At 32.1% G+C, this 15,611-nt stretch overlaps 1 protein-coding gene and 1 long non-coding RNA gene across 7 annotated transcripts in view; one reads left to right on the forward strand and one right to left on the reverse strand.

Moving 5' to 3' along the window:
* LOC128237123 (uncharacterized) overlaps window positions 1–15,611 on the forward strand; it is a 100,556-nt gene that overhangs the window by 44,991 nt on the left and 39,954 nt on the right. The gene's annotated exons all lie outside the window — the stretch shown is intronic.
* LOC128237129 (uncharacterized) lies at window positions 2,683–12,136 on the reverse strand. Its single transcript, XR_008261507.1, has 5 exons — window positions 11,977–12,136; window positions 5,306–5,380; window positions 4,680–4,742; window positions 4,365–4,453; window positions 2,683–3,993 (listed from the first exon to the last, which is right to left on the reverse strand). It is a non-coding gene; the product is annotated as an uncharacterized LOC128237129 (long non-coding RNA).

The raw sequence follows: 15,611 nt of genomic DNA on the forward strand, positions 1-15,611 counted from the left end.
TGTTCCAAGTATTATCTTGGATGGTGGCAGCAGCGATTAAGTAATTAATAAAAAGGAAACACGTACAATCCCGAGAAAGGAAAATCGGCGACACTATTCTGTCTCTAATCATCTCGTCTGTATTTGTAAAATTACAATCCCTTGCGCACATCCTCAAGCGAGTGATGAATGCGTCAATTGTGTCATTCTCTTGCGTTTGATTAAAGAACTTATAACGTGCAAAAATAGGATTGAGTTTTGGTTGTACATATGCTCTGAATCTTTCATAAAATGTACTGAGCTTTTTTTGCATCATCTTCCGAAATGTCTTTCCACGTACAGTGAATATCTCTTCCTCTGTCGCCTACCCACAACATGAAATATGACACTTGCTCTTCTTCTGTTTTTGCCTTCAATGGTCCAGAGAACATCAGCTTCGCGTGACGCTCAAACTTTTCGAATGCCTCTGGCAGATTTGTCGAGTCCCATTCCATGCGTGGTGCTTGAATTCCACTCAATTCCATGTTTACTAATGTAAAACTGTTCAAATCAAAATTTAGTTAATCCACAAATAACTTCTGACACCATTTTTTGTTTTCCTTGTTGTTGTGTGTGCGTTCACAGTTCACTAATGTGATATAATAAATAAGAAACACAAGTGTTCTCTAACTATTTATTATGAACTACGCTAAGTAATGTACACCAACATACTGACCAGGAATACTCAGCATGCAAAGAGATAAATATATAAAGTATAGTCTGTTTCTAGAATCTGCAACAAGTATAATAAATACAGTTTAAAACAGTTAAACTAAAATGACACATTTGATCTTGGTTCGTACAGAAAAATGGGGAGAATGAAGGTACAGATAGTGTCGACATAAGTACATACTTTCCACAAATAAGAAAATTTGTGAAAAAGGTTGATTACTCGCCACTTAACCTCCAAAAATGATTACAAGACAAATTTCAAGAATGTGGATGAAACAAATAGAACACATCTAAGTTAACTGAAGACTCTGACATATAGGGCAATAGTATGCCTTATTTTCCCAACTAGTATAAATATGTGGATACCATTAAAGAAAGCAACTATTTCTATCACAAAAATGTTTGTGACTGACTATGAATCTTAAAAAAATAAACGAACTTGCCCACATAAGTATTGGGAAGAGTTACATTCATTCTTTAGCGGAGAATAATTCAAATTTGTAAAGACCCAAGTCTACTATGTCTGGATTTTTTTTTGCACTGTCAAAGAATATTTTTTCCATATCTGTGTTTAATGGAATATCATTATTTTTAATATAGACATTGTATCGCAAACTTGTAATGTAAGCTATCTTACACTCTCGGTCATGGAGGGTACTTATAATATTCTTCATTATTGTTCCAAGTATTATCTTGGATGGTGGCAGCAGCGATTGATTAAGTAATTAATAAAAAGGAAACACGTACAATCCCGAGAAAGGAAAATCGGCGACACTATTCTGTCTCTAATCATCTCGTCTGAATTTGTAAAATTACAATCCCTTGCGCACATCCTCAAGCGAGTGATGAATGCGTCAATTGTGTCATTCTCTTGCGTTTGATTAAAGAACTTATAACGTGCAAAAATAGGATTGAGTTTTGGTTGTACATATGCCCTGAATCTTTCATAAAATGTACTGAGCTTTTTTTGCATCATCTTCCGAAATGTCTTTCCACATACAGTGAATATCTCTTCCTCCGTCGCCTACCCACAACATGAAATATGACACTTGCTCTTCTTCTGTTTTTGCCTTCAATGGTCCAGAGAACATCAGCTTCGCGTGACGCTCAAACTTTTCGAATGCCTCTGGCAGATTTGTCGAGTCCCATTCCATGCGTGGTGCTTGAATTCCACTCAATTCCATGTTTACTAATGTAAAACTGTTCAAATCAAAATTTAGTTAATCCACAAATAACTTCTGACACCATGTTTTGTTTTCCTTGTTGTTGTGTGTGCGTTCACTGTTCACTAATGTGATATAATAAATAAGAAACACAAGTGTGCTCTAACTATTTATTATGAACTACGCTAAGCAATGTACACCAACAGACTGACCAGGAATACTCAGCATGCAAAGAGATAAATATATAAAGTATAGTCTGTTTCTAGAATCTGCAACAAGTATAATAAATACAGTTTAAAACAGTTAAACTAAAATGACACATTTGATCTTGGTTCGTACAGAAAAATGAGGAGAATGAAGGTACAGATAGTGTCGACATAAGTACATACTTTCCACAAATAAGAAAATGTTGTGAAAAAGTTTGATAACTCGCCACTTAACCTCCAAAAATGATTACAAGACAAATTTCAAGAATGTGGATGAAACAAATAGAACACATCCAAGTTAACTGAAGACTCTGACATATAGGGCAATAGTAGGCCTTATTTTCCCAACTAGTATAAATATGTGGATACCATTAAAGAAAGCAACTATTTCTATCACAAAAATGTTTGTGACTGACTATGAATCTTAAAAAATATAAACGAACTTGCCCACATAAGTAATGGGAAGAGTTACATTCACTCTTTAGCGGAGAATAATTCAAATTTGTAAAAACCCAAGTCTACAATGTCTGGATTTTTTTTTTTGCACTGTCAAAGAATATTTTTTCCATATCTGTGTTAAATGGAATATCATTATTTTTAATATAGACATTGTATCGCAAACTTGTAATGTAAGCTATCTTACACTCTCGGTCATGGTGGTACTTATAATATTCTTCATTATTGTTCCAAGTATTATCTTGGATGGTGGCAGCAGCGATTGATTAAGTAATTAATAAAAAGGAAACACGTACAATCCCGAGAAAGGAAAATCGGCGACACTTTTCTGTCTCTAATCATCTCGTCTGTATTTGTAAAATTACAATCCCTTGCGCACATCCTCAAGCGAGTGATGAATGCGTCAATTGTGTCATTCTCTTGCGTTTGATTAAAGAACTTATAACGTGCAAAAATAGGATTGAGTTTTGGTTGTACATATGCTCTGAATCTTTCATAAAATGTACTGAGCTTTTTTTGCATCATCTTCCGAAATGTCTTTCCACATACAGTGAATATCTCTTCCTCTGTCGCCTACCCACAACATGAAATATGACACTTGCTCTTCTTCTGTTTTGCCTTCAATGGTCCAGAGAACATCAGCTTCGCGTGACGCTCAAACTTTTCGAATGCCTCTGGCAGATTTGTCGAGTCCCATTCCATGCGTGGTGCTTGAATTCCACTCAATTCCATGTTTACTAATGTAAAACTGTTCAAATCAAAATTTAGTTAATCCACAAATAACTTCTGACACCATGTTTTGTTTTCCTTGTTGTTGTGTGTGCGTTCACTGTTCACTAATGTGATATAATATATAAGAAACACAAGTGTGCTCTTACTATTTATTATGAACTACGCTAAGCAATGTACACCAACATACTGACCAGGAATACTCAGCATGCAAAGAGATAAATATATAAAGTATAGTCTGTTTCTAGAATCTGCAACAAGTAAAATAAATACAGTTTAAAACAGTTAAACTAAAATGACACATTTGATCTTGGTTCGTACAGAAAAATGAGGAGAATAAAGGTACAGATAGTGTCGACATAAGTACATACTTTCCACAAATAAGAAAATGTTGTGAAAAAGGTTGATTTCTCGCCACTTAACCTCCAAAAATGATTACAAGATGAAACAAATAGAACACATCCAAGTTAACTAAAGACTCTAACATATAGGGCAATAGTAGGCCTTTATTTTGTAAAGACCCAAGTCTACTATGTCTGGATTTTTTTTGCACTGTCAAAGAATATTTTTTCCATATCTGTGTTTAATGGAATATCATTATTTTTAATATAGACATTGTATCGCAAATGTAAGCTATAATAAATCATGTTCAAATAACAAAGGAAACACATCCAGATTGTGAACTTTAGTGTGATCTGTATTATTTCTTTACTTCCTATGTGTAGAGAACCTTTTTTTCTGTCACTTGCCTGAAAAAATGCATAAGGTATAAATTAAAAACATTTATTTTTTATTTATTAAAGATCAGCAGTTTAACAATCTTTTGGCAATCTTGGGCATACAGGAATTTTGTTAACAGGAAAAGACAAGAGTTTCACATGTTTGATATTCATTTTTGCACAAACTTTTGTTGTAGAGGATCTGTTAGGATTATAATATAGTAATACTGGCAATATGAAATTGGAAAATATGAAACTTATCTCATGGCAAGATTTAATGCTTAATTTTTACTTTTATTTTAAACGATTTGGTTTATTTTTAATGTTAGTAAGTAATTAGTTGAAGATTGCAAAAACGGTAGTAATTTAGTTTGATAGAATTAACAAATGCTAACACCTACTCTGTCCGAGCCGTTTATGATGATATAACATTCCTCCGTATGGAACCAAATGGTATTTTCTCAGCCACTTCATATTGCATGTTGGTAGCCTGAAATTATAAGTGTGTGTTCCCTATGGTAATTGCTACGCTAGTAAATAGCACTGTCTAACGCATGCTAAAACAAAACCAAAGTTCTATCTAAGGCATTTATTTATGTATACACTTGAGGTTTGAAACATTTAGCATAGTATCTGTTTTGAAAAATTGGCAAAGTTTAGTTAACAAATTGTCAATACTTACAATGTTGTGCATAGAAAATTACAGATGTTGTTACCTTTTCGAATATGACTAGAAGTGCTTCAGTGTATAAAACTCTTTAACATAAACATGCGGCAGCCTGAAATTTAAAATGGTATGGAATAATCAGCATGCTAATTTTTTTTAAACCGATTTTAATTCATAGCTCTTTCTTAAAGTTATTTTTTCCATATAAAATGAACAAATAAGCTGCACAGTGTATAAAAACACTTATGACCCTGTTCAACAATTCTAAATGCAAAGCCGTATTCATGTTCCATTGTTTGATATAATTTGTGTAATATTCTCGCGTTGACTATTAGAATCTGAAGAGTGTGAAGGAAATTATTTTGAGATAGACATGATAAAAAAGAAAGTTTATATTTATTTTGTGAATGGAATAAAATACTAAAGCTCAATTTTACACGATTTTTGAAGAAATTGTGGCCATTTGTCAATAGACTTACTTTTTTCTATTGCATCAAAGAGTAAATAATTTTAGTGAAAGAAAATATCTGTTGAAGAATTGAAAATGATAAAATCCATTGCACTTCATTTGTGTTGTAAAGCTAATGTTAAGAGTTAAAGTGAATGTCAATATTTTTATCTCCATCGATGAATAGTAACACAGTATTCATATACAAGAAAACAAATACAACATACATATTATCGTTCTTTAATGCTGCTAGCAAATCCTTTTTCGCCATCTCTCGAACACCATTTGGCCACGAGTACATACTGTATTAAATAATAATATTGCTATAAGGTTGTTAATATCGCCTCCAAAAATCAAAGACTTAGAACCTGTTGTGCAAGTATTAAAATGTTTTTCACAACAAAGGTATGCTTATGGATGGCCTGTACAATAGTATTAGGCAAAATATCTTAAAACATAATTTGTGGTTTGCTTTACTGTTATGATATTATGTTTAATTCCGAAGCAGTTAAATATTCCTAAAAATTCAATAAAGTGAAAAGACCTATTTGTACCCAATTATAGGATCACATAATATCATATTGGAAAATTATGATTAAAAAATGAAGGTGTTTAACATTCGTATTTCTTGTTAACATTACCAGACTATAAGTTGTTTCCCTTAATCTTTCCTGCCTTCCCTCATGCTACCCGTGCCAAAAAAGGTTCGCTAAAGCTAAGCTAAAAGCATAGCTAAAAGCTTAGCGGTATTGGCCCGAAAAAGCGCAGCTTTTTGGAAAAAAATACACAGCTGCTGCAATAAACCTATGCTTTTTTGCCAAAATAGCTTAGCTAATTTCTTAAAAAAGCTCAGCTCTTGGTGATATTGGGCAAAATAGCTAAGCTATTTTTATGAAAAGCGCAGCTTTATGGCGGTATTGGCCCAAAAGCTTAGCTTTTTGATGGAGCTGCGCTTTTTCTGAAATAGCTTAGCTAATTTATGAAAAGCGCAACTTTATGGCGGTATTGGCCCAAAAGCTTAGCTTTTTGATGGAGCTGCGCTTTTTCTTAAATAGCTAAGCTATTTAATGAAAAGCTCAGCTTTTTGGCGGTATTGGCCCAACAGCTTAGCTTTTTCTAAAATAGCTTAGCTAATTATGAAAAGCGCAGCTTTATGGCGGTATTGGCCCAAAAGCTTAGCTTTTCCTAAAATAGCTTAGCTAATTATGAAATGCACAGCTTTATGGCGGTATTGGCCCAAAAGCTTAGCTTTTTCTAATATAGCTTAGCTAATTATGAAAAGCGCAGCTTTATGGCAGTATTGGCCCAAAAGCTTAGCTTTTTCTAAAATAGCTTAGCTAATTATGAAAAGCGCAACTTTATAACAGAATTGGCCCAATTTAGCTTAGCTTTTGGATGGAGCTGTGTTTTTTCTTCAAAATAGCTTAGCTAATTATGAAAAGCGCTTTATGATGAAGCTTTTCAAATAGCTTAGCTAATTTAGCGCAGCTTTAAAAAAAAAAAAACGTAGCTCCTTTTTTCATAAAAAATACCACAGGTGAAGAAAAGGTTTTACAAAAAAAGGCACTTGAGTGTATCTAAAATGCATTTTTTAACAAAAAAAAAAATATGCTTAAAACGAACTTAGAAAAAAATGAAATGCACAAAGTGTGTTTAAACCGCGTTTTTTGGGTAAAAACACGCACTTCTGTGCAAAAGGGCACTTAAAAGTGCGGGAAAAAACTGCATTTTTTATCTCCAAAAAGCCCCTAAAAACTAGAACTGTAAGCCATAGGCTAACGAATACCCCCCCACCCCTCCATGTCTAGGTTGTTTGCCCTGGAGTTAGGCCGGACAAAGCTAATTTTGCCTACAAGGGGAGATAACTCCAGTCAGGGTCATGTGACCTGTACCAAATTCACAGAGGCGAAAGTTTACAACATGGCCATTAATTTCTGAAAGTTTGATAAAGATTTGTTGAATAATAACAAAGATGAATCCCGGACAGGGCTTATTTTGCCTACTTTAACACATCAAGGGGAGATAACTCCAGTCAGGGTCATGTGACCTGTACCAAATTCACAGAGGCGAAAGTTTACAACATGGCCATTAATTTCTGAAAGTTTGATAAAGATTTGTTGAATAATAACAAAGATGAATCCCGGACAGGGCTTATTTTGCCTACTTTAACACATCAAGGGGAGATAACTCTGGTCAGGGTCATGTGACCCGTACCAATTTCACAGAGGCGCAAGTTTACATCATGGCCATTAATATCTGAAAGTTTGAAAAAGATTTGTTCAATAACGACAAAGATGAATCCCGGACAAAAAAAAAACGGACGGACAGACGGACAGACAGACAGACGGACAACCCGATTCCAGTATACCCCCCCCAAAACTTTGTTTTGGGGGGTATAATTACCTTCAAAAACGCACTTCTAGAAAAAAACGCACTCAACTGCGTTTTAAGTGCGCATTTTGGGGTTAAAAACGCAGTTAAACACACTTCAGTAAAGAAGCGTTTAAAACATACTTCCTTTTTACTGATTGAAAGGGAATCTTTTGCACCCAAATTTTATGAAAAAAGCTGTGTTAAAAGTGTATTTTTCTGTGTTAAAAAAAAGCACAAATTCACTCAGGTGCATTTTACCTGCATTAAAAGTGTCCATTTTTACAAAAATATTCATATATATATATATATATATATATAAATATATATATATATATATATATATATATATATATTAAACCATCAAAAATAGAATACATTTGAATAAATACATACACATTTTTGCTTTATTTAAATTTCCTAAACATGAGTTTGTGTTACATATATTTTTATTATTTCATATTTAATTTAACATGACACCTTGTAACTGGACATAATGTATTTACAGACAGACAAACAAGTACAATTTGTCAAATTTAGCAATAATAAAATAACCTTTTACTCACTGGCAAAAATAATTGATAGAAAATCATGAAACTGTTAAAGCTACAAATTGGAAAATGACAGTCTCAAGGAACTTTTGTTATATTTTTGTCAAATCTAGAGATTCCTGACAGCTCTGGAATAAAACAGGGTATCATATTTTAAATATGTAATGACTTTATAAGTACTTAACTTAAATTGATTGACCCAATTTGGCCAGTTTCCAATAACTGGTAAGCCATGTGGCAGATGGCAGTTTTATGACCCCTCCAAAAACCAACACTGTAATCATTTGTATAGCTTTAAAGGTGCTAGTGTGCATATGTATGGAAACATGGCAATTTCAGCTTAATATGTTAATATGATATTAACATATATATAAGGATAAAAACAAGTGCATCTTCATAGAGTTTTAAAACTACATCTACTATCTGGGACCAATAATCCTACTTCCAGCTACTATCTACAACAGCATTGTTATTTATTAAAATATGTGCACTAGATTGAAAGTTGACAAATAAAAGTCCCACAAGTAGTCAAGTGTCATAACAGTGAAATTAACAACTGAAATAAAGAATACATACCATGACCTGAGTGCTTTCACATGTCAGTTTATCACAAATCATCCAATAGTGGTATTGTCATGTTTCTAATCAAAGTTCATATTTACCTGATCTAATGATCATTATTTTACTTCACTAATCCCTTTACTATTAATTTGTTTTAATTGGTGTGGATTCATTTATTAATTAAAACTTCATCAAAATTATTTTAATGAAATCCCAACAAAATGGCTACCAGTAGCTTTGATTTGAAATTGGCTCCCTAAATGCTGAGATTTAATTGGTCCTTGGTACAATCAGATAAGATCAGGCTTATCATGCATGTTGTAAAATTGGAAAGGAAATGACAAAGAATTTGGTAGTGGCATTACAAGAAATTTAAGGAATAATAATTCTATAAATGTTGTTATTACATGCAATTGATTCTTGCCTATAAGTAAAATGTGTTCTTTTGATTACACAATAAATAAGAAATTATAATATATTTTTGATTTTTAAAATAATCTTTCTTTTTATTTCATTATTTTATTTTATTTTAGTTTGAAGGTATATTGATCAATAATAAAATGCTTATTTACTGGTTGATTGATTGATTGATTGATTGATTCATATTCTTGTATTTATGTGTGTATTTCATAAATGTTTACTTTATTACACAAAGATACTACTTTTTTTACCTAAACTAAAAGATACTTCTTAGTAAAAAGATACACTTAAAATGCACTCTTTAATGACAGTAGATTATCAACAAAACTAAAGATACACTTTTAAAAGGGATGCCAATAAAAAAAGATGTATCTTCTGTTCCTGTCAAAATATTGATGCCAAAAACTACAGAAACTAGCTCTGAGTAGCAAAAAGTTTAAACATAAACCCAGTTTAATGGCACTCACAGGTTAAATGCCAAAGACAGCCAAAAATTGTCTTATTTTAAATCGAATCAGCATGTACAGAGACAAAAAATAACTTGACCAACATGGATTCAATTTTAGTTTAAAAAAAAAAAAAAGAGTAGAATAATCAGGACCTGACGAGATGGGACACATTTTAAAACAATTTAAAGGAATTTAGGAAAATGATATATTTTCAGACACCTGCGTTTTGAATAAGAAAAACACAAAAAAAATATTTGGAATTTCTATTTAACTGTGTTATAAATAAATAATAAAATTTTGAAAAGTGAATTTCACATTAAAATATAAACCTTTGTTTTTCTCCAAAAGCTTAGTCTTTTGTTTGAAAAGCATAGTCTTTTAAAGAAATACTAACCCAACTTTAATTTTGGAAAAGACGCAGCTAATATGAAAAAGACGCAGCTTTTCTAAGAGGCAATCTTTTACCTAGTCAAAAGACGCAGCTTTAGCTAAGCTTTGATTTAAAAAACGCATCTTCATAAACAAAAAGCGCAGCTTAGAAGAAAAAACTCAGCTTTGTAGAGAAAAGAACATAACTTTTGTGCAGCTCTTTTTTAAAAAGCGCAGCTTTGAAGAAAAAGCGCAGCTTTTTAGAGAAAAAAAACATAGCTTTTGCTAAGCTTTTTTTAAAAAGCACAGCTTTTGCAAACCTTTCTATAAGAAACACAGCTTTTGCTAAGCTTTTTCAAAATAGCTTAGCTAAAAAAACGCAGCTTTTTGAAAAGCATAGCTTTAGCTAAGCTAAAGCTGCGCTTTTTAGAAAGCTGAGCTTTTTTTTGGCACGGGTATTGCTCTCAACAACCTACATAACCTGAAATTATATTTGAATTTTGCAATACTTAATATCTTTGTCACTTTCAATGAAGACTAGAAGTCTTGGTATAAAACCTTTAAATTCCCACAATCTTTGATAATCCTCAAGACATATTACATAAAGAAAAAGAAAAGGAAAATCTTTAATGTGCATGATATCTGATCTGCTTTCATTGCTGCAATTGATGAAAATAAAATTTGGACAAAAGGGAGCACTTCTCTCAATGAAAATCTGACATTGCATTCAGAATGTAATGTGCACCAGTCATTTGTAAGGGGTGCGGGGTGAAACAGGAATCCAGTTGATTTTTCGAAAATAGATCGGAAATCGAAGTGAAATTTGAAAAAATAAACCTATTCCGACGCCTTTTGCATTAAAAATATTTGTAACAAAATAAATGACTTATGAGTGGATTTCACTTCTCGAAAAAGATTGGATTTCACTTCAATTTCCGATCTTATTACAAAATATGTCTATAACTTCTTATAATTATCTGGTTCAATTTAAATAAAATTTGAAATATAAACCTTTATAAAGCCTTTTCAATTATTTCTTCATCAAAAAGAAAAATTTGTTAAAAATAAATGAGTTATGAGAGCATTTCATGTCTAAAAAGTGGATTTCACTTCTCGATAATTAATTAGATTTCACTTAGATTTCCAATCTTTTGATAAAATATGTCTACACCTTTCTTATTTCTGGATCAATTCGAATAAAATGTGAAATATAAACCTATTATGAAGCCTTTTCAATTATTTGTTCAACAAAAAGAAATATTTGTTAAAAATAAATGAGTTATGAGTGGATTTCACGTCTCAAACAGTGGATTTCACTTCTCGAAAATTGGATTTCACTTAGATTTCCAACCTTTTTACAAAATATGTCTACAACTTTTTTTATTTCTGGATCAATTTGAATAAAATGAGAAATATAAACCTATTATGAAGAGTGGATTTCGTTAAAAATTTTACAATAAATATTATCTTTTAATCAAAATGAATGGATTACGAGTGGATTTCACTTCTCAAGAATTGGATTTCACTTAGATTTCTGACCAATTTTTGAAAAATTGCTCTAACTTCTTCATTTAAAAAAAAAAATCAATAAAATTTGAAATATAAACCCTTCATGAGGCACCTTCGAATATGTATACAAAAAATAATTATTAATAATTCAAATGAATGAGTTCTGAGTGGATTTCACATGAAAACGTGAAAACCACTGTACCCCCCCCCCCCCCCAGTCAAGTGATAGCACGGATCCCCAGGGTGTGGAAGCATTTGGTGGGGTTTTACCATTAGTTCTTCACCGTAGGGCAGGGATTTTACCCGGGCTTGGCTGGGACGAAAATCAAAGTCCCCTCTATTCCCTGGACCTCGGCAGTGCTTACAATTGACTGTTGCACAATAGTGACTTCAACTTTGAAGTAGGTTTGTGGGTCATACACTTGACAAAGTGTCTTTCTAAACCAAACATAGATAAAATTAACATTTAACTATTCGTCTCTTGATATGTCCCTTAAGTCAAACGTCAAACAGTGTCAAAGTAAATCATGTATGTTTTAATGAACATTGGTTTACTTGATCCTAGTCCAAATAATTGTACATTGACGGATTTTTTTTAGATTTTTGATATGGCAAATCCGTTAGGGATTGGAAGAATCCCGTATAACACGTCTATTATTTTAGACTAACTTGATCCCAATCCTTTCGAACATAGCACAGCGACACATCATAATGTAAACTGCTCGTGGTGACGGAGCGCTTTCAAAGTTGACTTGAGGCTGTTCACCCATGTCGTCATCCATGTTATAATCCCTTAAAAAAGTAAAATACTTAAAAGTGGGAGCTTGAAGTGTTGTCCGGAAACAGAAATTGTTGAAATGGTCGCAGTCAACAGTTTCATGGTTTACTTTACGGTAATACGTCGACGCGACCGATCGTAACACCAAACAGCGCGGTTGCCTTATAGGATTGTGTTCGTATTACCCCCCGGGGTTTGTAGGTAATTCTTAGCTCAAGAACTTCAGCGAACATGTTATATATTACATTTTTTGACGTTCTCGTGAACGCCGTATCCAAACCCAACCTGAATTCGTGATATTTTTATGTAACGCTGTTATTTCACTTGTATGCATTGTACAGACAGAATAACTAGATCCTCAGTTAAATGAAGTAAAATGTAATTCACAAACACATTTTCGTAACCAAAAAATGCTTTATAGATAGTTGATTTATCTTAATGATAATTCCGATTATAAGCATTCCTTAACTAGGTTATAGTTGTGTTTAAATTTGGTCGGCCCAGTTGTCTATCCTTAATTATGATCGGACCTGCTTCGAGGCCATCACAATTAGTAATGTCGTTCACATTGTCGTGAATTTTTATGTTATAAAAGGAATGGCAATATTACTATATTCTAAGTATATTCGATACTTTCATTTGGTGTTTAAGGAGTCTATCATGAAATATTTTAATGCAACGTTTATAAATACGTTGAACCTGTTGTCTATCACGGATTATTGAGCATGTCGAATAGGCTATTGAGCAAACAGATTATAGGCTTAAAAGTAACACGCTTATGAAACTGTTGTCCGCATCTTAAAGCTGTATAATATGTACCTTCAAAGCTAAGTCGTTAGTGTCTATCAAAGAAATATTTTAACTGATATTTATGTATGTCATACAAAAATAACTCTTTTTAACCATTTCTTTGATAGACACTTGAAGGTACATATTAACAAAATCAATTGATATATTTTATATGTGTATATTAATTTTTGCATCATAAATATTCTTTGATAATATAAAGAAAAGTATATTGATCAAGTAAGTGTCTATCAGAAAGAAATTGAATTGGCTTCAATTGACAATCAATAATTTTTGCTCACAGTCTGGAGTCTATCACAGATTGTTCCTAGGCACATTGAAGTATTAAATGAATATGAACAAGATCAATGAGAAATTGCAATGATCAGCAGATTAGGGAGGGGGCACACCTGGCACATGTCCCATCCCTAAAATTGTCAAGGTTAAGTTTGCTTTCTATTTCAAAGGAGTAAAAATTAATAAACTACACCTTTCAAATGCCATCATGTGCAGCGACATGAACTCATAAAAACAACAAATTCAAACAACTCAACTTCCTTTAATTACTTCCTCTTGATATTTCTTCATCCGTAAATAAACAACAGTTTCCTGGTCTTCCAATAATTTTCTGATACTGATGAAAATGTATCCATCATCCATGTGATATTTGTTGAAAACAAGAAAAGCATCCATGCCATAAACTGAGAAAAAAAGTTTTTTTCTCCAGTCTTGTAGCAGAACGCAATCCTTGAACATGTGTAAGACATGCCATGAAGTCAATATCACCACTACTTGTAGGCCACCATGTGTTATGTCTGCTTTTATGTGAAGTATTTGCTTTCAACCAGCTGACCCTGGGGGAAGGGGGATACACCCCTTAGGTATGCCCTCTCTAGCGGCTAATTCTGAATACTCTCCTGCTTTTAAGATAAACTTTCATAACCAGTATCACTTAATAAATTAAATTACCTTATTATCAATATTCATATAACTTATCTTGAAGCCAGGTGGTAGCAGATAAACAATGATTAAATGAACAGTTATGTTCATTTCTAATTTGTATTTTTTATTGATATGATTATTCCCAGTATGGAAGATTCATTTTATAAAATAAAAAAAATAAAAATATATAATAGTTAGGATAGACAATTCAGAAACCACTTTTTATGAAAGACAATATTTTAATGTAAATGATACACAAGAAAAAATTTCTTATGATTAACATTAAGAATAAAAAAAAAACATTTTCATAATTGACACTATGTAATGTCTTTGGTAGACAATTACGAAAATCTAGTTTTCACGATAGACAATAAGAACATTTATTTTTGAAGATATTATTGATAAAGAAAAAAAGAAGCCTGTCAGATCATAATAAGTGATAGACAACTGTACTGTATGTGTAACCTACATTTAAAATGATTATTTAGGAAAAATTATTTAGTTGTAATCAATGATAATTGATATCATGAAAAAAATATATAAAATTTGTCTATTGAGAAACCTAGTTCTACACAGCAATTATTTTCTTATTATCATTTATGATAACACTGTCTACTAATATCATGAAAAAAATAGTAAAATGCAAAATGAATTCAAAATATTGATTAAAAAAAGTGAATATCATTAAAATAATTGTGATAGCCTCGAAAAATAGTAATAACTGCAACATCAATGACATTAAAATAATTGTGATGGACTTAAAGTTAGAGACCATCACAATTATTTTAATGCAATTCAAATAGCCGAAAAGTACTTGTGTACTTGAATTAAGAGATTTGAAGTTTTAAGAGATATAAAAACGAATGACAATTATGAATAAAAATCATGACAATTATGAATAAGAATCAAAAACATTAAAATAAATTCAACCTTTAATTTCTATGAAACATTTTTCACGATAGACAATAAGAAATATTTTCTTGATAGACAGTTAAGAAAAACTTTTTTCATGATAGACTGTTATAAAAACTTTTTCTTAAAGGCCGGGGTAATAGTATAAAAGGCAGACAGTCAGAAAAATGGCCACTTCACTTGACCTCACAGAGCTGTCTGCTAGTACAGACTGCCAGTAGATTTTTTCAAATATTCAAATAATTAACACACACATATTGCTAAAATTTGCAAGATGGTTTATTGAATGTATCATATACTTATCTTGTGAATTTCAAGTCTCACAAACAGTTATAAATACTACTTTCAAATATTTTTTTCATAACTGTCAAACAATTTCAAATTTCCCAGCAATGTTGATTGACAGATCCTGAATGTTCATGACCCTCACAGCCAACTGAATTTCACTACCAATTCCTGTTTACTACAGGTTTACCATCATAGTATGAGGTTGTAACTGCCATATGGTGGGAAATATCCATTATATGGGGTGATACATACCATCAAATGGCTTATTATAACACAATTCTAGGAAGTATTGGTCAAGGTATATGAGACTTTATTTATCTAATCTCAAATGAGGCCAAAAAAATTTTTTTTTTGTTTAGGGTATTCTTCCCAAAATATCTAGGTAGGGTGGGTAGGGATTTTTTTTTTCAAAATCTGTCGCAAGTTCTTACACATGGCAGTCTTTCCTACATTACTGTCATTGCCTGACTTTGTTTTATCATATAAACAATAGCTTCGATGTTCAAATTTACTGCAATTGGTTTCAACTGAATGAAGGTGATGCAAAAAATAGAATTCATCGACGTCATCATGGTCATGTGATTGCAGTCATTCAATT

The sequence above is a fragment of the Mya arenaria genome, chromosome 6 (genome assembly GCF_026914265.1).
Source record: "Mya arenaria isolate MELC-2E11 chromosome 6, ASM2691426v1".
Lineage (NCBI taxonomy): Eukaryota > Metazoa > Mollusca > Bivalvia > Myida > Myidae > Mya > Mya arenaria.